Here is a 26,624-nt window from a genome sequence, read left to right as displayed (position 1 = left end):
TAATCTCCCATTTAGACACTAAGGACAAAAAAATAAATGGCACAGAAGCTAATAATAATTATGTTAATATGATACTCCATCTATTGTGAATTAGTATGCAAATCTTTGAGCTTTCCAGAATATTCATCAAGCGAATCCTTTTTCACACTTAGACCGCTTTGTTACGTTAATGACTGTATTTATATGTACGTTTAATATTACGTATAATTAGAAATTTCTCGTTAAATTCTGGTCGCGTGTGAAATAAGCTTATACTAACACTTTATTTGCCAAGATGAAAAATACATAAAATTGCCGCCTGTACTCAGTGTAAGGGTTGGCACTTAAGGGTTAAAAATCACGGATTATGATTTAATCAAAGGAAGAAAAAAAATTACAACACACTTTTTTAATGCACTGAAACACTCAATCATCGAGGGCCACCAATGAGAATATTGAGGACGTATTTGAAGGGAAAACGCTTTTAATACACAAAGTTTTGCAACAGATGGCAATGTCAATTGGAATTTCAAAGCAGTTGTTAACATACACCATATATAATATATAACTATAAAGAATTCAAGCAATATGGATCTTCAATAATGGGCAGAATGGTGAACGTAGCATTAATCTTAATAATAATAACATATAATTAAATAAGTTTTTATTTTGCTCAATGACAGGTTTTCGTCGTTACCGACTTTATCAGACTAGTGGGAGGCTATATAAAATTCTATGTTAAATATATACAACTTGTTGTGTCTTGTGTGTTGTGCCTTGGCAGGGGCTGAAAACCATGATTCTATTTTTTTAAATTCCGACAAAATGAATTTAAATTTAGATTTATAAAATCGAATCATGTTATCTTTCCGCAGCATCCATGAATTTTTCGGCTTTCTTCTAGAGGTCTTTCGAGGAAGATCCATGGCGATTGTCTGGTCACAATACGATCAGGTTCTCTGTGTCTTATATGCCCATACCATCTCAATTTCCTTTCCTCTACCTTACTATTGTCTCTTACATTCAGGCTTCCATGAATGCGTGAAGTCTCTAAGGGAAACTGTATATGTATATGTAATGGTCTTGGATTCAAGAGAAGGGTTCAATTCAAAAGATTGGTGTGGGTGTGTATGTATGTATGTATATATATATATATACATATATATATATATATATATATATATACATATATATATATATATATATATATACATATATATATATTTATATATATATATATATATATATATATATATATATATATATATATGTATATATATATATATATATATATATATATATATATATATATATATATATATATATATGTATGTGTACTCCGCATGCCTCCTGAGAGCCTTAATCAAGCTTGCCTCTTTTACAAGGCATCAGGTTCGCGCCGCCCATTACGACCACTGCTGACAATTCGTCGGCAGTTCTTGTCAGAACTTCGGGACGCGGATCTGACTTGGGAGGATGCAAGGGAGCTGGCAGCCGACAGAAAAGCCTGGAGACAGTTTGTGGACTCCATATGCTCCACCTAGGGAGCGGATATGGTTATATTATTATTACTAACTAACTAACTAACTAACCATCACGCCGCTTCCCCGCAGGGGTAGGCAGAGAGAATCGAACGCCACACCACTCTGTCTTTGCAAACATTCTTTGCCTCTTCTATATTCATGCATCTCCTCATACATACCCGACGATTATTACGACTCCTGACCCGGCCGCTTTCAAGTATTTGACATACCTGATTGTGCCAAGTTTTCCTCGGTCGTCCTCTGCTTCTTTTTCCAACTACATTCGCTCCATAAATTTGTTTAACCGTTCTTTCTTCGCTCATACGCTCCACATGTCCAAACCATCTCAACACACTTTTCTTAATTTTATCGATAATGCTTATCTCAGCCTTACATTCTTTCCTTATTTCATCATTCGAACATCTATCAAACATCGTTTTGCCACACATTCGTCTGAGGGATCGCATTTCGACTGCATTCAGTCTGCTTTCATCCTTCTTTTGCCAACTCCATGCTTCGCTTCCATACATAAGGGTTGGAACCAGAACTCCATTGTGTACTGCCAGTTTAGCTTCCGCTGATAGATTTTTATTTGCTAAAACTGATTTTAGTGCACCATTCACTCTGTTCCCAGCATTCACTCTCCTTTCTATGTCTTTATCAATCTTTCCATCCCTAGAAAACATACTACCCAAATATATGAAATCATCTACCTGTTCCAAAATCTCCCCATTTACCAATATTTCACACTCAGATCTACATTCATCTCTTTCAAAAACCATGATTTTGGATTTGCTAACATTCATCAATAAATCACTTTCGTTGCACACATTATACACTTTTGTCACCAACGTTTGCAGGTCTTCTCCGCGATCAACCTACTGCATACGTCTTTTACAAATTTACCCTTTATGTCGTCATTCTGCAGTTTTTCTACTTTGACTCTAGAGGGAGCCGCCACCTTGTTTGTTTTGGCCCTCCATCCTTGAAACAGAATCACTCTTGAAACCACCAAAAAGTGATCTGTTTCCATTTCGGCCCCCCTAAACACCCTTGTATCTACTGTGGCGGATTATTCATATATATAAATATATATATATATATATATATATATATATATATATATATATATATATATATATATATATATATATATATATATATATATATATATATATATATATATATATATATATATATATATATATATATATATATATATATATATATATATATATATATATATATATATATATATATATATATATATATATATATATATGTGTTGTATCTGGGGCTGGTACCTATAAGATAAGACTTGTCAGCAATTTGATTTTACGATAACATTGCATATGGTAACGTATGATAACATCTGACGTTATTTTATGTAAAAATATGATAACATACTATGTAAATGCACCACTGATCGTTACAATTGAGAATTTAGAAAAACTTTACAAGAATATTCAAATGAGATATAAGTTGTATGTAATGGAAATGAGTGTTTTATTTCGAGTGTCGGTAGGGATGTCCCTTTTACGCCAATCTAATACAAAATTCCCACCACACATTTCCCAAACACTCCAAACTAAAGGGCGGTCTAATCCCGACAGGATTAGGACATTTAGTGAGAATAATTTTATTACAAGGAAATGTGGCTGTCGGTTTTCCTTCGTTTATTTTCACAACCCAGTTTTTTAACCTTTCATTATACCGATACATTATTATTTCATCCCCTCTTCGTTCTGTTCTCCGGGAAGGGATTCGCCTCATCGCTTTGACTAGAAAACTTTCTATGTGTTTTTTTTACGCCTTACATACATAAAACATATTCTTCTACTACTACCTTCACATCGATTCACTGCAAGGGTAGTCAGAGAAGAAGTAACGCCACATAAGAGGATAATGGTGTTGATTTATTTTAAATTAATGTTTTTTACGTGGACATACACAAGAATAATAATAATAAAACCAAAAAAAAAAAAATAAACCTGATTTTAGGTATTTTTATCCTTTTCCTTCCTTAAAATCTATTTTTTATACCATACCCTTACCCTTTTACTCCCTTCGTCACACAAACTTTTTTTCTTTTTTTATCTTTTAATGTTTTAATAGTTATTATAACATAAATGTGTAATTGTTTAATCGGCTTTATTTTTATTAATGTAACTTAATGTTATTGTAATGTTATGTTTATTATTGTTAATGTAACTATTTTTATTAAATGCTTTATGAAATGTAAAGCTATACCTGTACAATTCCCGAACAAATAAAATAAAAATAAATATTTAATAGATGATGAAATAACAGTCTTTTAACATAAATGTTAATACAATTTTGTTGTTTTGCTATTACAGAATTCAATGTTCAAACGCATTCTTCTTCGGACCCTTATCCGCACCCCAATGCGCATAGGGCACTGCATCATATAAACGCTGTGCTACCTTGATCGTTAACACATAAAATAAAGGTGATTCCTCCGGTTCAGGTACCAGTCCAGGGAAATATTGAATAAATATTAGAGTAAAAAAATCACTTATATTTATTTGACCTCCCCCCCTTGGGAATTGAACTCGGGACCTCCAGAACGGTAGCCGAGCGTGCTTACCATTGTAAACAAAGAAACATTAAATTCCACCTTATTCTCATTTGATTTTTACACACTGACAAAAAATATACTTTTATGAAACGATTATTTGGGAGTTAACGAAAACAAAGATAATCTTTCAAAATACTGTCTTGTCATTTGGTAGGAAATGCGTGAAAAAATCTTGTCGTGACAGTAAATATAATGAAAATTTAGCGAAAATTGTACTTAAGGAATTGTGATAAATGGCGTAAAGTTTCTTTAAAAAGACAACATTAATTTTGTATTTTGTATACCATATTTACAGTTACGATTCCGAATTTCTTATTCGTCGTTATTTCTCGATATTTTAAGAGTTTCATCGGAGGATTTATAATGTCTTTACAGCTTTAAAAATACCTAAAACAAAATAGTTCTTTCATTACGTAATTTTTGAAGAGAATACTATTTACAACATTTTGAGTGTATCCAAATACTTGTTCACAAAATCCGGATTATCTCCAATTACAAGAGTTATTTTCATATTATTTTTTGACATCTCATCAAAGATGAAGAAGATATGGAAGCCCCGTAAATGCCCAGATTTCCATATTCTTCTTCATCTTTAATGAGATGTCCAAAAATTATATGAGAATACTTTTTTATTTTTCAACAAACTAACTAACCATCGAGACGCTTCCTAGCGAGGATAGGCAGAGATAATAGAACGCCACACCGCTATGTTTTTTAAAACTATATTGCCTCTTTAACATTTATGCATTTTCTCATACATACAACCGATTATATCGACTCCTCACCTGATCACATTTAAGTATTTGAAATATTTGATCATGCCAAGTTCTCTTGGTTTTACTTTGCTCCCATTTCTACTATAGTCGCCTCATAAATTTGTTTGACTGTTCTCTCCCGTTTTACTTTTTGTCTATTTTCTGATATTTTTTATGTTTTAGTAGTTTTTTTAATAATGATTCTATCAATATCAAAAATGTACATATATACTGACATTTACGTAAATAAAATAATAAATTCCTGTTTTGTACACTTCAATTCAGAACAAAAGGTATTTAAACTCTTGTCTTTTTGTAATATCCTTTTATTGGATGATCTCCTTTTTAAAATCAAAAATGTAAATATTTTCTGATATATACGCAAGTAATATAAAATTTGAAATTTTCGTATTAGTCCACTTCACTTCATAAAAAGAGGTATTTCTGAAACCATGAAAACGCATTTTTTGTCTCTCTTCTGATTGTAATGTTCTTTTGTTGGTCTGAGACCGTTATAATATAGATAATGTACATATTTGCTAATATATACGCACAATATTTAATAAATGTGTATTTGTATACTTCACTTTGGAAAAAGTGATATTTCTGAAACCATTAAAAGGCACTTGTCTTTCATCTTCTTTGTTGCTTGAGGACTATTTTACTATTGATAATGAATTTATATTTGCTCACATTTACGCAAGTATGTGAGTAAATATGTATTTTTACACTTCACTTCACAAAAAAAGGTATTTCTGAAACCATAAAAGGCACTTTTTGTCTCTCGTTTTCTTGTAATGTTCTTTTTTTGGTCAAAGACCGTTTTAATGCCGATAATGTACATATTTGCTGACATTTAAGGGAGCAATATAATATTTAATATATGCGTATTTGCTCACGGGTACTCGGGTACAGTTGGAGGTTTAATATTTCCCATTAAAATAAATGAGGTACGTCCCTAATAAAGGTCGCTTTTAATTAAACAAACATTTGTGGAGGGGGAGCGTGAAATGTTTTAAATAAATATTATCTGCTTTGCCCATCGCTGTTACCCGCGGTACGGTATAGTACAGGGGTCGGCAACGAGTAGCTCGCGAGCCACTTGTGGCTCTTTAAGCAATTTGTGTGGCCTTTCTCTGTCAAATTCAAAATTGCATTTTTTATTGCAGTCATAGTATCAGATAATAAATACTTGTAATCGATTTATGGAAACTTCACAGGTCTTGTGTTTTACCGTTTGAGATTTTAATAAAAACAATATATGGCTTAAACAGACACCCTCTAACCCGCATCGGTTAGTTATATCAAGATCCTCTTCTGTATTTATAATTTCCAAATAAAGAAATCAAAACTTTTTAATTTGTACTTTTATTTTATTCTGTCTTCTTTACTTAATGAATTATAAAAGCATCAGAAATACGTAATTAAATAAATCGTAGAATATATATTTTTAATTAAAATAAATATTTTTTTAATAAATGTTTATTTCAATTAAAAAGGACGTAATCAAAATTATGTTTTGTGCTGATTTATATGTTTAAAAAAAAGGGATAACCCGCAAAACCTCTATTTTAGAGGCTTGTCTGCAGGTAGGATAATGAGGACAGGGAAGGTAAATGTGAAAAATACATCACAAACACTCAAGCCAATTGAAAATAAATATATCTTGAACTCATTGTGCAATTGTTGGGAATCGATCCCGTGATGCCAATTTCACAGTCGACCGTCTACCCAACTACGCCACAGCACCTATCAGCATCTTTGATAGATATATAAATCTGCGCAAAGAAGTATCTCTAATTAAAAATCTATTACTTCAAAAACACTTGTAGCTTCCTTTAAACAGTCAATAAATTCAATAAAATTATTGTAAATTAAAAATTGACTCGTAAATACCGTTTTGCGACTCACGTTTGGCTCAAAAGAGCTAAGTTGTTGCCGACCCCTGGTATAGTAGACCGTTTAGACAAGATAAGGTACTACAACTCCGTTTTTCAAGCCAAACCACTTACAGTCGAACATAAATCTAGACATTCATATTATTAAATTCTGCCTCTAACTGGCGAGAGATTGCCATCTTTGTTATTTCTTGTTGGGGTGTAATGCCGCGTGCTTTGCGCTTTTTTGTAACGCACGCCTCAGCTTTCGGGAAAAGAAGTTTGTGAAATATGTTGCGGGAAGAAGTTTGGAAAAAACTATTTAAAATGTGAGGGAAGAATGAGGACATTGTCGTACTATTAGATAACATATATAGTATACAATATGCCTAGTAAATGAAAAGGTCTCTTAGGTTAAAAGTGTAGAAGTATTAAAAATAATGTGATTTTAAATTTCAAGAACCTCATCAAATAAATTATTTTCTAAATCTACATATATACATATATATATATATAAATATATATATATATATATATATATATATATATATATATATATATATATATATATATATATATATATATATATATATATATATATATATATATATATATATATATATATATATATATATATATATATATATATATATATATATATATATATATTTATATATGTATATATGTATATATATATATATATATATATATATATATATATATATATATATATATATATATATATATATATATATATATATATATATATATATATATATGTATATAATTGCCAACATTTTGCCATTTATTTGTTTACTGAGTACGTTAACATTTAAAATAAAATAAAAACATAATACAATTATCAAAAGGATTACAAGAATAATGTTATGTTAATGATAAATATTGAAAATAAATTTTATAAATATATTGAAAAAAATATTTTTTGAACAGAAGAAAACAGAGGATTTGTTTATATAGTTGAGTATTTTGTATGCATATATTTAACTGTACGTAAATAGTTTATTTCCGTTTCTACCGATTTTTCGGCATTTTACCAACGAATATTCCGGTGATTAAGTAAATTTCACGTAGAAATACAAACTATTTATAATTTTCCTTCTGTTAAATTCTACTTTTTTGTGAATCATATTTTTACATTTTATTTTATTTCCTTTTGCTATTTATTTCACATCTACTCCTTAATTTACTTATTCCTTTATTGTCCTCTTGATTTATTACCTAATTTTCAATTCTTAGATTATGTAAAAAATATATATCATACAATATTATGGATACAACATTTTGAGTATCCAAATACTTGCTCACAAATCTGGATTATCTCCAATTATAGAAGTTATTTTTTGTATTATTATTTTTTGTTTCTGCTCAGTGAAAAGCTTATATATATATATATATATATATATATATATATATATATATATATATATATATATATATATATATATATATATATATATATATATATATATATATATATATATATATATATATATATATATATATATATATATATATATATATATATATATATATATATATATATATATATATATATATATATATATATATATATATATATATATATATATATATATATATATATATATATATATATATATATATATATATATATATATATATATATATATATATATATATATATATATATATATATATATATATATATATATATATATATATATATATATATATATATATATATATATATATATATATATATATATAGAACTTCCAAGTATTTGAGAAGTATGGTTGTCAATAATGGGTAGAATTGGTGAATGTTACACGTGTGTAAAGTAATCACTTAAACCAGCCTATGACGGTCTTCAGCCTTGTAAATGCCAAGACTGTCAGATTCTTCTTCTTCAATACTAAATAAAGATTAAAATACGTATTTGTGGAAGCCTTCAAAAAAATAATGAGAATTGATGAGATGTCAAAAAATAATGCAATATTTTGATTTTCACATTGTATATACATTTAAATGCGCTAATTAATTTATTTATTTTTTAATTCTAAAAATAAAGTGGAGAAAAGATAAAATAAAGCTTTGAAACTTTGGAGCACCCCGAGAACATGATTTACATTTCAGATATAGTTAATATTAACAAGCATCAAATTTGTGTAAACGCTGATATGACGGTAACTCGGGAATGCGACAATACAATATTTAATTTATTCCATTAACAATTATGCTAAAAACTGCTGTATTCATAACAATATACCTGTTGCTATCCGACATCTAGCCGTCTTACTCAATCTAAGTAAGTACGTCCATTAACTTTATTATCTACAACATTTTGTAAGTGTCCGAATATCTCAAATTGTAGGAGTTTTATTTTCTATTATTATTTTTTTAAATTACTTTTTTTGATCCACTCACATTTTTATTAACAACCAACAATTTATTATAAGATTAAAACCAATATTTTTAGCTTTTCCACTTTTTTATTTGACCAGCGACCGGGTTTCGTCGTTACCGACATCATCAGACTGGTGAGAGGCTATACAAATTGTTATGTTATATATAACAATTTGTATAGCCTCTCACCAGTCTGATGATGTCGGTAACGACGAAACCCGGTCGCTGGTCAAATAAAAAAGTGGAAAAGCTAAAAATATTGGTTTTAATCTAATAATAAATTAAAAATGCAATTCCATCACGAAGTGTCAGTGGATAATATAAATCTATTAAACAACCAACAAGTTTCGGCAATAATCTGTTGCCTCTTCGGGGTTTATTAAATAAACCCTGAAAAGGGCAACACGTTGTTGGTGAAACTAGTTGGTTATTAATAAAAATGTGAGTGGATCAAAAAACAAAGTCTTTTCATTTTCTCAAAATAATATATCACTATGATCCACAAAGTTAATGCTTTCAATGTTCAAAATATGGTTATTTTTTATTTTATGTTTTTAACATCCCAACTTAGATCAAAAAGAATATGGAAGTCTGGGCATTTACGGGGTTTACAATCGTCATAGGCTGGTTTAAGTGATCACTTTACACACGTCTAACATTCGTCATTTCTACCCACGATTGGTAATCACACTACTCAAGTTCTTGGAACTTCTATATATATTGTTCAAATTCGAAACATAGTGCTTAAATCACTAGAATTTCACTAGAGACATCTATGGTGAGATGAAAAAAATATTTACTGAGCAGATACTCTGTAAAGAAACGTGTATAAAAAAAATCACTTAAAACAGTCTTTGACGGCCGTAAGCCCTGTAAATGCCCAGACTTCCATATTCTTCTTCAGTTATGTTGAGATGTCAATAAATAACATATTATTCTTCAAATATGTTGACGTGTAAAAATAAATATTGTCGACACAAAAAGTTGTTTGAAAAAACTGGACCTTCGTAATGAAGCTTATCATAAATGGTCCATTCGCAGAGTTAAATATTCAATGGCCCATAATGTTGGTTGGCAGAGTTTCGCACTAACTGGTGACTCGTGTTATAAAACCGGCCCTAATCGCGTACCAAATTATTTATTCTTATTTGTATAGCTTATTTGGTCATTCGATCCAATCGATGTTGAGGACGAAACGGATATTTGGCAAAATTTAATGATTGTCAATTATATGGAGTCGTTTTCCGATCAAGCACTGGGTAAAAATATAGCTCACTCCTTTCAACAACGTCATATATAAAAAAACTCGATTTTTCAGGAGATCGTATTTAATGTTTAAGAATATAATAAAATGTATTAAAAATAAATATCAAGCTACTTATTGAACTTTTTACTATGCAACAGATCTTTTTAGGTAAAATTTGAATGTTTTTTCTCCATTTGAAAAATATTTAGTATATTTTAAACTAATTAAACTATACCTTTTCATCAAAATGCAAAAACAACACTTTCTGCCCTGTAGCGGGTAAATATTAAGTTAAAAATATGCCGCTTTTGCTGGAATTTAGTACATTTTCTGGGCATTCCGAAAACATGCACAACTGAAAATTGACGTTTTTTTTAAATATGACTTTATATAAATAAATATAACGTTGTTGAAATGAGTGAGCGACTTGTCAGCCTTTATAAAATAATGGTCAAAATATTATTTGTGTAGTAACTTTGTTAAATTCATAAACGGTTAGCTATTTTCTATGCTGAAGTGGTTTATGACTTGTCATAAGCTGGTTAAGTGATTACTTTATACGCATGTTACATTCACCATTTTGCTCATGGAAATACCCAGTTCTCCAAATTCTTCTTTATCTATGTTGAGATGTCAAAAATTTAAATGTTACTCCTAACTAACTCACCATCACGACCCTTTCCCGCGGGGTTGGCAGAGAAAATAGAACGCCACACCACTCTTTGCAAACATAATTCGCCTCTTCCACATTCATGCATCTACTCATACATATTTTTCAAACCCTTATCCGCACCCAATGGTGCATAGAGCACTACATGTTATTGACGCAATGTTTTCTTGAACATTACTTTACATGAAGGCGAGGTGATCAACCCTCCACCTTAGGCAGTCCAGAGTAATATTAAGTAAATATTAGAGTGTAAAATCACTAATATTGATTTTCATCCCCCCCCCTTGGAAATCGAACTCGGGACCTCCAGCGCGATAGCCGAATACGTCAACCACTACACCACGGAGGTGGAACCCATATAAACTAGCAAAAATAACTCCTAAGCGGAAAAACCCAGATTTGTGAACAAGGATTTGGACACACCAAAAAACGTTGCGAGCTTCACACTGATTTTTCTCAAGAATAAAGAAATAAAGAGCCATATGTACGATTCATTTGAGATTTTCCATGAATATTAGAGCGTGCTCCGCTAATTTATGAGTGCCAGATGTGATCCAGAATGCGCGGGGATTTATATGCGCCCTCCTCTTCTCTCCTCTCCCACATTCGTGCACCTCTTCATCACGTCCGCCACTTAAAGCATCACACGAGCGCGTGACTTTTGCGATATTTCAGTTTTGTGAATTTACAACAAAAAAAAATAAACACGCACCCCTTATTTATCAAACTCCAAACAAAAAATTACATGTTTCACATGTGCTCAAGGGGGTTTCGAAAAGTTTTCCCGAAATTCACAACACCCTTCACACTAATTGAAAAGACTCTCAGCGCGCTCCCGATTTTTCGTGGCCGTGGAAGCGGATTATCCGGAACACTTGAGTCATCGGAAAAATATTTCATAAAAACAAAAATATTTCACAATACTACTTATAATGTCGAAACACGTGTTGATGGCCGAGCACACTTCGCTCACTCCTTTCAAGAACGTCATAAATCAAAAATCGTTAATTTTCAATTGTGCATGTTTTCGGAATGTCCAGAAAATGTACTTTATCCCAGCAAAAGCGACATATTTTTAACTTATTATTTACCCGCTACAGGGCAGAAAATGTTGTTTTAGCATTTTAAAGAAAAGATATTGATTAATTATTTTTTTAAATGTACAAAATATTTTTCAAATGGAGAAAAAACCTTCAGGTTTTACCTAAAAATATCTGTTGCACAGAAAAAAAGTTCAAAAGTGGCTTGATATTTATTTTTAATACATTGTATTATATTTTTAAACTTTAAAAACGTTCTCCTGAAAAACCAAGTTTTTCGATTTATGACGTTCTTGAAAGAAGTGAGCGACATGTGGAAGTCTTTACCAAAAAGTTACATTTCCAATATTAAGCAAAAAAAATCTTAAATGCAAATGTGTTTTATTTACTGTATTCTATCGAAATCTTTTATTTATTGTTTCGGCATTTACTTTGTGGTAAGACATGTTAAAATGATTAAGGAAACTACTAGTTTCGGAAGCTTACCTTCCATCGTCAGGTCTGAATTCAATTCAATTCAAACCCTTATCCGCACCCCAATGGTGCATAGGGCACTGCATTATATAAACACAGTGTTATCTTGATCGTTAACACACGAAGGAAAGGTGATCAGCCCTCCGCTTTAGGTACCAGTCCAGGGTAATATTGAGTAAATATTAGAGTGAAAAAATCACTTATATTTATTTGACCCCGCCTGGGAATCGAACCCGGGACTTCCAGAATGGTAGCCGACCGTGCTGACCATTACACTACGGAGGCGGACAACAGGTCTGAATAATAACTGATATTATTCGGACCTGACGACGGAAGTTTAGCTTCTGAAACTAGTAGTCATCAATAAACTCAAGTGGTATAAAAACAAGTGTTTCCTTAATCATACTATCGAAATCTTAATTAAAGTTGGGACAAATCGTGACCAATCCTGTGTTTAACCAATATAAAATCATTATATCGCGCCAAAACGATTTTACAAGCTAGAATTCCTGATTGCTTAGAATCATATATAATGAAAATTGCTTAGAATCATTTTGTCCGCCTTCGTAGTGTAATGGTCACCACGCTCAGCTACCGTTCTGGAGGTCCCGGGTTCGATTCCCAAGGGGGGTAAAATAAATATAAGTGATTTTTTCACTGTAATATTTATTCAATACTACCCTGGACTGGTACCTGAAGCGGAGGGCTAATCACCTTTCCTTCACGTGTAAACGATCAAGGTAATACTGCATTTATATGACGCAGTGCCCTATGCACCATTGGGTGCAGATAAGGGTTTTTTTTTTTTTTATATAATGGAAATGTAACAAGGGCTGTTTTGGTGAGGACTTCCACATTTATTGTCCACAGTAATAGAATAACATTATCTCAAATTTGTAAAGGTGTATGATAACTTACTAAAATAACTCACTAAACAAACTAACATAACTAATAAAACTAACCCCACTAACAGGAATACTAACACTATAAGACAGCGTCGGCATAGATTGTTTCACATTCCTATACACAGGACCAACCTGCCGATGGTTATGCCTGTAGGAAGAGCTACCGCTATGTTGAACAATATCATTGGATATTGATCTGTTCCATGTGTCCGAAGGAGTTTTCCGAAGCGGGATTCTTCTACACCTTTAAGTCTTCTTGCTTACTTTTACTTTTAATATATACGCCTTGAATATTGTTTGTTTTGTCCGCCTCCGTAGTGTAATGGTCAGCACGCTCGGCTACCGTTCTGGAGGTCCCGGGTTCGATTCCCAAGGGGGGTAAAATAAATATAAGTGATTTTTTCACTGTCATATTTATTCAATATTACCCTGGACTGGTACCTGAAGCGGAGGGTTGATCACCTTTCCTTCATGTGTAAACTATCAAGATGACACTGCGTTTATATGACGCAGTGCCCTATGCACCATTGGGGTGCGGATAAGGGTTTTATTATTTATTATTATTATGTATATATATATATATTTTTTTATTGAATAAATTGAATTGAATTGAATTGAAAATGTAAAAAGTGTAAATAAAAAATAACTCACTGACACTGGCTATAACACTCAAGATGGGTGAAAAGCCATCAAAAAGAAGAAGAAGAAGAACATTATGTCACTTGTATTTCATGTATATGGTTTAAAATACTTGTAAAATACCCTGAAAATCTTTTTTTTATTTCTTTGTTGCCATAATATTTGTGATAAAAATTCTCCGGCCTTATCGGTGGGATTTATCTGATGCAAGATCCATTGGTTTCACTATTAGAGTACGGATTCACTGATGTGGATCTTCTAAATGATCGGATCTTACCCACCTCAAATCCAAACAATACTTTGTGCGTATTTGTTTCAAATATTTGAGTAGTGTGATTATTAATCTGAGTAGAATGGTGAATGTCGCACGTGTATAAAGTAATCACTTAACCAGCCTATGAGAGGTCGTAAATCCTGTAAATATGCAGACTTATATATGCTTCTTTAACTAACTAACTAACTAACCATCGCGCCACTTCACCGAAGGGTAGGCAGAGAGAATCGAACGCCCCACTACTCTGTCTTTGCAAACATTCTTCGCCTCTTCCTCATTCATGCATTCTCCTCATACATACCCGATGATTATTACGACTCCTGACCCGGCCGCTTTTCCTCGGTCTTCCTTCAGAAATTTGTTTAACCGTTCTTTCCTCAATCGTAGGATAGTTAGGATAGGGAAGGTAAATGTGAAAAATACATCACAAACACCCAGACCAATTGAAAATAAATCTTTCTTGAATTTATTTTGCACTTGGCGGAAATCGAACCGGCTACGCCAGTTTCGCAGTCGAGCGTCTACTCAACTACGCCACAGCGCCTGATAATAGAGATATCACATTATAATATTGACGGTACACCGCCATAGAAAGAAAACTAGAGTTCCACTCTCCTATCGACACGTTCGTGAAAAGTCCCCAGAGATTATTCGAATATTTGAGCAAGTTATTGGAAAAGTGGAATTGGATTCGCGAAATTGGCACCGTTCAATTATAATATCCCCCGTGTGAAAAGAACTCTCGACACTGTGAATATTAAAAACAGAATCATAAAAATGTGTACGCGTGAGATAGAAATGTCAAGAGATGGAATAACTCCATATGACTTAATCCAATATCATGTAAGGTTGGTAGGGACGTAGGTAGTAACGCTATCGATATATATGTAGATATAAGATATAAGAAAGAAACACTCCGTAGATGATATCGCTCACTCCTTTCAACAACGTCATATATCAAAAATCGTCAATTTAAGTGGTATATTCAAGTGTTTAATTTTTTAAAAATAATAAGATTTTATTCATGAAAGTTCATCGGTTTGTTGCGGTGCGGCGACCGGCGTATATGAAAAATATTCTCAATACCCTTGAAGTACTTCAGTAACCATAGTATTGTTACAATAAACAGAATAATAATGAAACTCGTTTGTCATATTTAACTTATTTTTAATAAACACCCAGCCGTGGAAATATCTCTTAATTACAGTATAAATTCATTATTCATTTCCCGTTTATTAAAATCCATTAGGAGCAGAGCCGGCACGCGGAGGTGTCTGACTAAACTAATATATTGTTTCCATAAATCTCCGTTGGCGGCGCCACCAGCACTAAAATGGCGGCCACATGACAGCTGTATTATCCTTTATCTTCGGACGATTTTTCTTCATAAAAGAAATGGAGCTTAATTTGGACGTTATTGTGGGTAGGACAAAAAGATGATCGCCGAACAAATCGTCGATCGCGAATGGCTCCATTTAAAATGAAAGCTAGCGGAAAATAAAGTCATTAGAAACGTTAATGAGGAAAGTTGCGCCAAAAGATCGCTCCGGTTTCGTGTAAAAATGGTTTCCCCAAACGACTTAATATTTATAAGCTCTTTATTATTCAATTTCGCAAATTTGTAGTGTAATAGGGAGATTTCCCGCTTCTTGCTGCGACTTGCCGTGAAAAAATACCATCATAGATTTTACATCATACTATCATATTTATTTATAGTCAAATTATAATTTTAACACTTCTTTTTTACCAGTTGAGTATCATATTTATACGACTAGTTTTGGAAGCTACAGATGCTTCCGTCTCAGGGTTTGAAAACAATTTAAATTAATATTCAAACCCGTACATGGAGGCATCTGTAGCTTTCAATACAAGTCGTATAAATGTGATACTCAAGTGGTAAAAAACCAGTGTTTTAATTATAATTTACTAACGTCTTACCACAAAGTGTATGCTGAAACAATAAATAACATATATGTTTTTATATCACATAACCATACTTAGAACCCTTACCATACGTTAAAATTCATATAACCGTACTAAAAACCCTTACCATGACTTAAATGTAGTAATAAATAAAATTCACTGCATAAACTGATTCAATTTAAATTTATTTTGTCAGAGAAATTATATAAAATCATGGTTTTCAACCCCGCCTTGTCGGGTCTATAAAATAGAAATTTGTCTAGCCTCCCATCAGTCTGATGATGTTGGTAACGACAAAACCCGGTCACTGGAAAAATAAATTTAATATGAAAATAAATAGTTATTCTCATACAGTAAAACCGCAGAAAGACCAAAAAAAACTTGTCACGATTGGGTAAGCCAAATACTTGAAAGCGGTCAGGTTAGGAGTCGAAATACTCGGTGGGTATGTATGAGGAGATGCATGAACGTGGAAGAGGCGAAGAATGTTTGCAAAGATTGGTGTGGGGTTCTATTCTCTCTGCGTGCCCCTGCAGGGAAGTGGCGTGATGGTTAGTAAGTTAGTTAGTTAGTTAGATAGTTAAAACCGCTTTTAACAATAGGTATGCCTGCTTCAAAATCCACACGTAACCAATCATCTCAGAAACGAATGAAAAAAAACCTAAACTTAAGTGACGTTTTAGTCACAATATTTTGAATGGGTCTAAATCATTGTTCACAAATCTTTGACACAATCAAAATACTGTGATTAATACAACTGGTTAAAAGTCATATGAAAACTGAAAATCTTGCTTTCAGGCGTTTTTTAGTATGTAAATTAATTCCGGAAGAATCTTACATATCGCGGGTGTACTGGCAAAAAACGTTAGCTCGATAATATGCAATTTTGACTTCATTAATTTGACAAAGTTCTTAAATATGGAACAAATGCAAAATAAAGAAATAGGTAAATGATCAAGAGTTAATTTTATGAAAAATATAAAATGTATTAAATGTAATAATTTTTCTTTCTTTTTTATGTGTTTACAAATTTTATTTAAATTTTTTTATGGTTAAAATGGTTGGTTATAAACAATATAAAATGTATTCAAAAATAACTCCACCGACAAGATACACAAGGTGGCTTGGTGGATCTTTAAAATTTTTTTTTTTTAAATATGTTTAAGATTGTGATTTAAATAAATGTATACAATATTAATAAAAAAATAAATAAAAATAAATATTTAAAAAATAAATAAAAAAGTTCTATGAACTGGTAAAATACACTAAGTAGCTTGAAATGTCATATACATCGCTCACTCCTTTCAAGAACGTCATAAATAAAAAAACTTGATTTTTCAGGAGAACGTTTTTAAAGTTTAAAAATATAATACAATGTTTTAAAAATAAATATCAAGCCATTTATTAAACTTTTAACTATGCAACAGATCTTTTAAGGTAAAACCTCAACGTTTTATCCCCATTTGAAAAATATTTAGAATATTTAAAAAATAAAATAAAACAATACCTTTTCTTCAAAATGCAAAAACAACACTTTCTACCCTGTAGCGGGTAAATATTAAGTTAAAAATATGCGGCTTTTGCTGGAATATAGTACATTTTTTGGGCATTCCAAAAACATGCATAACTGAAAATTTACAATTTTTGATTTATGACGTTCTTGAAAGGAGTGAGCGATATGTGGTTTTCAAAGTAAATTCAACTTTGAATTTAATAGCTGGTATTTTATTCAGGCTAAAAGCTTTAAATAACAGGGATTATTAAAACAGGGATTTTACAGTAAGCATTTTTTGCCAGTATACCTACGATATTATGTCTTTTTTCTATATTACTCTCTGTTTGTCTCGTTTTAAAACGCAAGTCCGTTTGAAATTAAGTTTTATCTTTTTTTGTAGCAAGTAAATGATGCTAAATAAGCCGCAATCCAACAAAAAGTTTCAACCGCCATTTAGCGGAAGTGCTTTTCGAGGAAACGACAAGGAAAAGACACGGGAAACCGGATTAGAACGAGCAAAATAACAAGTAGAAAGTTGACATGAATTGAGGATACTTGTAAGTAAACAGTTGTAAAGATTTCTCGAAAGGAAGGAAGTACTTTAGGGTCCACTTTAAGTAATCTACACTTGTAAAATACAATGTGACATGCGAAATCCTACAATTCAAGTTTCATGCGATGAAGTTTTCCTGAATATGTTTTTAATTCCGGTATTCAGATTTCGTATATATTTCGTTCACTCCTTTCAACAACGTCATATATCCAAAAACTTGATTTTTTCAGGAGATCGTTTTCAAAGTTTAAAAATATAATAAAATATTTAAAAATTAACGATTTCTGATATTTGACGTTGTTGAAAGGAGTGAGCGATTTGATGTTGTTATGAAAAGTCCATACAAACAAAATGGTTAATATCGATTCTCACTTCTGTCGTTCTGTTTCTCGTTTCCTTAAAATTATGATGAGCGCAGCCCATTTTCGTACGCTTAACGAAGTTTCCAACGAAAATAAGTGGAAATTTTTAATAACTCAAGGTACATTTCTTTCATTTTTAGTTTAGTTTTACTTGGTTAATACCACTTTTTCTTAAAATTTATTGTAACACGAGTTTTGATGCATTCCGCATCATTTATACGGCGTCTAAAAATTATGCAGAATGCATCGAAACTCGTGTCACATTTCTCAAATAAAACTTTAATTAAAAATATATTGACAACATTTTGAGTGTGTACAAATACTTGTTCACCAATCTGGATTACCTCCAATCATAAGAGTTATTTTTCTTATTATTTTTTGACATCTCATCAAAGATGAAGAAGAATACTTTCATATTCTTCTTCATCTTTGATGAGATGTCAAAAAATAAAATGAAAAATTTATTGAATTACCACTAAGTGCCAAATCACATAATAAAAAAAAGCCTTCGTTCAAATTTCAGACGTCAGAAATTTGAAACGTCAGTTCAACAATCATATATTTTATAAGACCAAATGACCGAATGATTTACATAAGTTCTGAAATTAGAGAAGTGTGGTTTTCAATCATGAATAGAATGATGAATGTTATAAAGCGATCACAAAAACAGCATATGACGTCGTAACCCTGTAATACCCAGACATCTATATTCTTCATCTATGTTGAGATGTAAATAAAAAATAAATGATAATTATTATAACATCAATCTCAATACATTTGCTTATGTTTTCGAACATTGTAATAAAACCGTGTAGGTAAATAAATGAAGCAAATTATCAAATAACTGGAAAATATACGCGTAAATAGATAATTTAGCGTAAATTATTAATGAACTGAAAAGGTTCTGAGTACATTATGTATTATGTATCTTGGGTTTGAATTATTATGCTATAATTATTACTTACATAAACACATTATTTTGGTAATCTTGTTAATACGTAGGTACGTATCCTGAACATTAGAGATGGGTGGGATCCGTTCATTCGAAAGATCCGGATCAGTGGATCTTTATCACTTGAGTGATCAAGTCAATAAGATCAGATTAATTAAACGAAACATCGTCTTGGTTATTATGTCAATTTTTCATTTCATCAACTTATGAAATAAATAATCAACATAGTAAATGTAAAATCCCTTCTAACAGACGACTATGTCATCCAAAAGGTCACTGTGAAATTTTACTATCCAGAAATTTAACTTTCTTCTTCAAACAATTCCTAGCCTTTCACTACAATATGTATGCAATTGACTTTTTTATCAGAAAGTGTAGAAATATCGTTGCTAATGGACAATCTGAATCACTGAGTGATAAATCAGTGAATCAGTGAACTAATGATCGGATTAACGTTCACGAACTAGATTCACTCAATTCTAGGATCCGGTCATTTAGTTATTGTTCATATATAAACTGATTACTAAGATCCGTTTGTTCATTTAGAGTAAGGTTTTTAATTTCCCATATTCCCTAGGTTTTTTTACTACTTTCTCTGCGTTTTCTTTCTTCAGTACAGTGTTTTTAAGTTAACATCAATTCGCATGTGTAGCCAATGCGCATAGCGTAGTTACTCTTAAACCTGATCTCGTGTGCCATCAGGAGCTATTAAATGATTAGTAAACACTAAGCATAGAAAGAGAAGAAATAAAATAAAAGTAATTCCAAACGTTTGGCATATGGCAACACATTTTATTTTTTATTTTTTAATAATCTATTCAACTCAAAAAAAAAATTTTCAACCTTAAAGTTGTAAGTAAGATCAAAATTGTTATTAAATTTGAAGAAACATTCAGTAAAATCTGCAGAACTTTTAAATCATTCAAATGAATTCATTTCAAAATTACATTATGTAGATTGATTTGGTAAATTTTCGCAGGTCGCTGTATTTTAATTTATTTAAGTTACTGTAGTTTAGAAGCGTACAGTTGCCTTTTTCTCTCACAAGTCTTTAGTTTCTAAGAGGTCGTATGAAATCGTCATATTTCGAGGAGACATGTCCACGAAACATTTGACGCAAAATAATTATACCTTTATTAAAACTCTAGTCTGGAGGAAATTGTTGTATGGAAGGAAAAAGTGGACTATCGGGCAGGCAGAACGGGGCCAGTTGAAGGTAATTGAGATGTGGCACTACAGGCGCATGTTAAGGATTCATTGGTCGAGACATTTAGGAAACAACGAGATATCAAGCAGGGCTGGGGAGTCTAGATGCTTCTAAATAAAGTAACACAACAGCGAACCAAATGGATAGGTATAATAAAAGACATCCAGGCCTGCTTCTTACGATTGCGGAAGACATGTCACTCACTCCTTTCAAGAACGTCATTAATCAAAAATCGCCAATTTTCAGTTGTACATGTTTTCGGAATGCCCAGAAAATGTACTTTATTCCAGCAAAAGAGGCATATTTTTAACATAATATTTACCAGCTACAGGGCAGAAAGTGTTGTTGTTGCATTTTGAAGAAAAGGCATTGTTTATTTATTTTTTCTAAATATATAGTAAATATTTTTCAAATGGAGAAAGAACCTAAAAAGATCTGTTGTACACTAAAAAGTTCAATAAGTGGCTTGATATTTATTTTTAATACATTGTATTATAATTTTAAACTTTAAAAACGTTTTCCTGAAAAATCAAGTTTTTTTTATATATGACGTTCTTGAAAGGAGTGAGCGATGTGTGAAGACACAAACAGTGGACAACCCCGCTTAAACTAAATGGACCAAATTATCTCCGACATGCGCCGAGTTAGAGATACGAGCAGAGGATAGAACGGGTGGAGACTGACCATGAGCATGGAGCAAACCAATCATCACACAGATTGTAATCTACGAAGAATAATTATGGATAGCAACTAGTTTTTTGGCGTATTACAATATACTCCATATCAAATTGTACTTGCTTGAAATTTGCACGAAATCAAACCTGATTGAGAAATCTCAAAAATATACTGTAATAAGTATAGGCAGTGGCGTGCACAGAAAATTATTTAGTGAAGGTAGTAGAGGTAGGTAGTAAGGTAAACTGGTACTATTTACCAGGGTAGGCAGAAGAGGCAGGAAGTAAGGTAAGCTAGGTACTATTTAATAAGGTAAGGTAGGTACTGGTTGCGTTTTCATATGTCACGCGGGTATGTTAGGATAGGCACTGCTTTTCTACCTATATGGCAGACCCTTAGGTATAAGTATACCTTTTGATCGATTATTTATTATGACTCACCCTACATACTTTATATAATCATTCGCTTCAAATCGCAAACGGAATTTTCCGATAAAATTTTCTCCTCACTTTTTTCTGATTTATATATTGCCTTCGTGTTTTCGTGAGTAATCCAATTATTTCTGGCCAAATAATGGATGTTGGCAACCCTAAAGAGCTGCTAACACGGTCAATTATCCAGTGGTTGTATTGGGACAACTTAACGTCAACTTCACTGTTTGTGAGTTTTGCGACTCTTAGTTTGCTAACAAAACAGTTTGTCGATTTGCTGATTAAATTACGACATTTCACTTAATTATTTTCAACACTGTGCATTTTTTATAAAAAAGAAATCAAAGAAAATTTTGATACTTCTTGAAGATTTGTAACGAATGAAAAATGATTTTAAATTTAAGTATTACTAAGTAAATACCACTATTTCTTAAAATCTATCGTGACACGTGTTTCGATGCATTCCGCAACACTTAGTGGTGTTTAAAAATGATGAACATCGAAACACGTGTCTAAATTGACGTGGAAAATAATGGTTTTAAGTAAGTAAAACTTCAATTTAAAATTGATAGATTTTACCATAAAGTGACTTTCGAATCAATTAATAAAAGATTAAATTTATATAAAAACAATTGGAAGCACCTCTCAGCTAAGCACACACGTCACAATTAACGCACTTTATGGTAACGTATATAGAACTTCAACACCGAAACACATCAAACAAAATCGACAAAAAACACTTTAGATCGAAAGAAATTTAAATACTATCTTTTAAATCTTGCTGCTTCCATTTCCCATAAAAATAGAAACTAAATATAAAAGCTATTCATAAATTGATAATTGAAGTCAGTCGATCTAAAATATCTATTCCTGAATGATGCGATCTTTTATCATACAGCCATATCGTACTCGATTGCAAAAACAGTTTTCTTTCATTTTAATTTTTCTGTCCGCCTCCGTAGTGTAATGGTCAGCACGCTCGGCTACCGTTCTGGAGGTCTCGGGTTCGATTCCCATGGGGGGTAAAATAAATATAAGTGATTTTTTTCACTGTAATATTTATTCAATATTACCATGGACTGATACCTGAAGCGGAGGACTGATCACCTTTCCTTCATGTGTAAACGATCAAGATAACACTGCATTTATATGACATAGTGCCCTATGCACCATTGGAGTGCAGATAAGGGTTTTATTTTATTATTATTATTATAATTTTAGAAATTAATACTTATTTATTCTTTCTACAAAAATGTTAGTAATTAGTATATAACCACTTACCGGTGAGAGGTTATATACTTATTACTAATATATAGTAAAAATGACTAACCACAAAGTAAATGCTTTAAATATTAATAATATTGAGAATAAAAATTAATACCTTAAAATGAGCCTTCGGCATGAGAAAATTCAGTAAAAGCATTACTGTAATTTGTAATATGTATATGATTATAAAGTATCAAATAAATCCTTCATTTTACGCGTTTCATCGTTAGTTTATAAGGCTTTCGAGTTTACTGCACTCACTAGAACAAATTTCACTAGTGGGTATAATCCTGTCCCCCGAGGAACGCCACATTGAAGCAAATCAGCATTCTTTGGGCGTTCTCCTGATTGCTCTGGGGGTGATCTTTTAATTACCAACTAAAGGGTAATTTCTCTTCCTGGGCGTAGTTGCCATCATGGGAGCCGAGCGGGCATATTGAAGCGGGCAGATTTCGGCTAAAACCTATTTCAGTCACGGCCTTTCTTATTCAGTTAAGGGGAATTAGTGCGATGTTTACTTTTGGTTCGGTCTCATGTTCGTTTTGGGTAATTTGTTTAAGTGGGTTATATCAAATTTAAACCCAGACTTCAATTACTAGATTTATGGCGGGCTCATTTATCTACAGCGTGACGTTACCGAGGATCGGGTTACAATTTTGAAGTAAATACAAGTATCTAATTAGATACATACATTTACATTTCGCTTTTCAGTACATTTTTTTTTATCTACCGCTTACCCTAAACTAGTGGTTGGTAAATACGTTAGTCAATAGAGCCTTATGTTAACAGTAATTGGGACTTCTTTTGAGAGACTGATATTAAAATATATAAAACTTTTTAACGTTATTTATTTATATTTAAATAAATACATAAATACATAACGTGAAACAGCTGACACAAAAGATAATAGTTAAATAGATACAAAAATCGTTTTTGAAATACGATGAATACAATATAAAAAAAATATATTTATATTTATATATATATATATATATATATATATATATATATATATATATATATATATATATATATATATATATATATATATATATATATATATATATATATATATATATATATATATATATATATATATATATATATATATATATATATATATATATATATATATATATATTTAAATTTATATATCTTTGAACACACGATCAATTAAACGGTATAGATTCTCAATTTTCCAAAGAAATAAACATAACTTGATTTATTTAGAATAATTAAGATGTACGTAACTTACAGATGTTTTACATAAAAGTAGTAATTAATGTTTAATGTACCTATTTAATTTCTGAGACTTCTCTCCTGTTAGTAAGAAGATGGTCGCTAAATACAAAACGAGAGAATGTTCGTAATTTATTTTTACGTTCCAGTTTAATGGTAGAGAATGTAAAGTTTTAGTTTCTAAACAATTGTTTTTTGTATGAAAATAAAATAATTGGTTTGTTGTATGAAAAGTGTAAGCGTTTACATCACGATTACAATTATTAATTAACTTTTGGAATGAATATATGCCTAAAAATTAGTGTACAATTTCACAATTTCGATTCCCAATTTGTGTTCATTTTCATATTTTTACCTTAAAACAGAATTGATTTGAGATGGATTGAAATGGTTTCTTCTTCAAACCCTTATCCACACTCGATGGTGCAAAGTTAATGCATCATATAAACGCAGTGTTATCTTGATCGTTAACACATGAAGGAAAGGTGGTCAGCCCTCCGCCTCAGGTACCAGTCCAGGCTAGTATGAAATTAATATTAGAGTGAAAAAATCACTTATACATATTTACTTGAGCACCCATGGGAATCGAACCCGGGACCTCTTGATAGGGCGGACAAAAGGTATTTCTAATGATGTGGAATTCACGCAATATGCTATATTGCGTTGTTAACTAATATTATTATTTCATCATTCCTACTTGCATGTTGCAATAAGGTATGTTGCTATAATGCACAATAATAATAAAAATTGTGAAATAAAAAATAAAAAAATACAAATAGTCATCTTATCATAAAAATCTACATTTATTCCCATTTCTCGTGATAATATACTTTTTTTTAATCACACAAAATGATCCATAGACCACTAGATTTTTTTTAAATGATCTTTTACCTCAGATCTAATAAATTCATACAGTCTGAAGATAGCAGTTGAGAAACGGTACCGAAATATTAAATTGATGTTTTTAAAAAAATAGGGTAGGTCTGACAAGCCCAATCAAGAACCAATCATTAAAAAAATAATTGAAAAATAGATTTATTTAATTTTTTTACTTTCCCTATTAAAAAAAATACATTAATTTATATTTAAGAATTTATCAAAAGTGTTCTGAACATGTTTACAAAATCCAAAAAATAATAAAATAAAACCTATTACTCTTCTCACTTTCTTAATTTACTTACTTATAAATTTAAACTCATAATTCTTCTTCATATTTTTGCTACTTTCCCTACTATAAGCAACCGATAGAGCAAAGCGTATAAATAAAATGTATTTAAATAAAATACAAACAATAAATAAATAAAAGATTCTTACCATATTAAAGCTGCCATCATCTCAGGAACACTATTGCAAAATCCAACAAAATTAAAAATTTAAACTTATGTTACGCGATCACTAAAATACACAATAACTATTAAAAAAATATTATTATCAATTTAATTGTTAAATTTCAAAACACGAGTATTGTTCACTTTTTTTGATAACGCAATGAAACGTGCATACAGAAGTATATAACCGAAACAATTTCATTCACCTAGAAAACTAAATAGTACTAGGAATGCACTTTCAGGCGCGAGAACGCATGGCAACAAATGTCACAATCGGGTGAAATTAAATTGAAAATGCAACAATAATGTTGAATTTCATCACCGTTTATTTATTGGTAGTTTTTTCTGGACGTATTTGGATAGTTTTTCAAGTTTTCAGTTATGTTTTTGGATCTGGATGCATTGAACGAGTCGACAACCGAGGTGGTCGTCTCGGGGCGCGCTTACGACACGACCCTCGTCCACGCGGTCACAAGGAACACTAATCAGTAATCGTTGCCGGTCGGAGGCTGTGTAGACTCTCTCCCTCTCCTCTCCTCTCTCTGTCGCTCCACCCCTCCTCCCCTTCGCCCCCCTAAGGGGGTGACTACACTAAAGACACGCGGCTCTACACGCGCAGGGCTGTGAAATGCGCTTGATATTTTTCAATTATAATTATTAACATATATTATACATAGTGCATGTGCGTCCTCGGCTTTTAATGTACGTTTGTGATGCAACTCCTAGTGCATGTTGTTCTTCGGGCCGACCAAAATCACACGTGTTAAACATTTTGTGCAGTTTTAAGTGTGTAAATAGTGATATAATA

General features: G+C 31.5%; 1 protein-coding gene across 1 annotated transcript in view; it reads right to left on the bottom strand.

Annotated features, from left to right (window-relative positions):
• Positions 1–26,258, bottom strand: part of LOC148312577 (cell adhesion molecule Dscam1-like) — a 211,936-nt gene extending 185,678 nt beyond the window's left edge. The window contains exon 1 of the mRNA XM_088276197.1: positions 25,803–26,258. The gene's annotated coding sequence lies outside the window, so the exon portion shown is untranslated. The remainder of the gene's footprint in view (positions 1–25,802) is intronic.
• Between the last annotated feature and the right edge of the window lie 366 nt (positions 26,259–26,624).

Source organism: Brachycentrus maculatus, unplaced genomic scaffold, assembly GCF_059751285.1.
Source record: "Brachycentrus maculatus isolate JH-2025_06_01 unplaced genomic scaffold, ASM5975128v1 h1tg000038l, whole genome shotgun sequence".
In the NCBI taxonomy this organism is placed as follows: Eukaryota; Metazoa; Arthropoda; class Insecta; order Trichoptera; family Brachycentridae; genus Brachycentrus; species Brachycentrus maculatus.
Note: the sequence above shows the minus strand (reverse complement) of the source record. Positions and strands in the feature narration are given on the sequence as shown.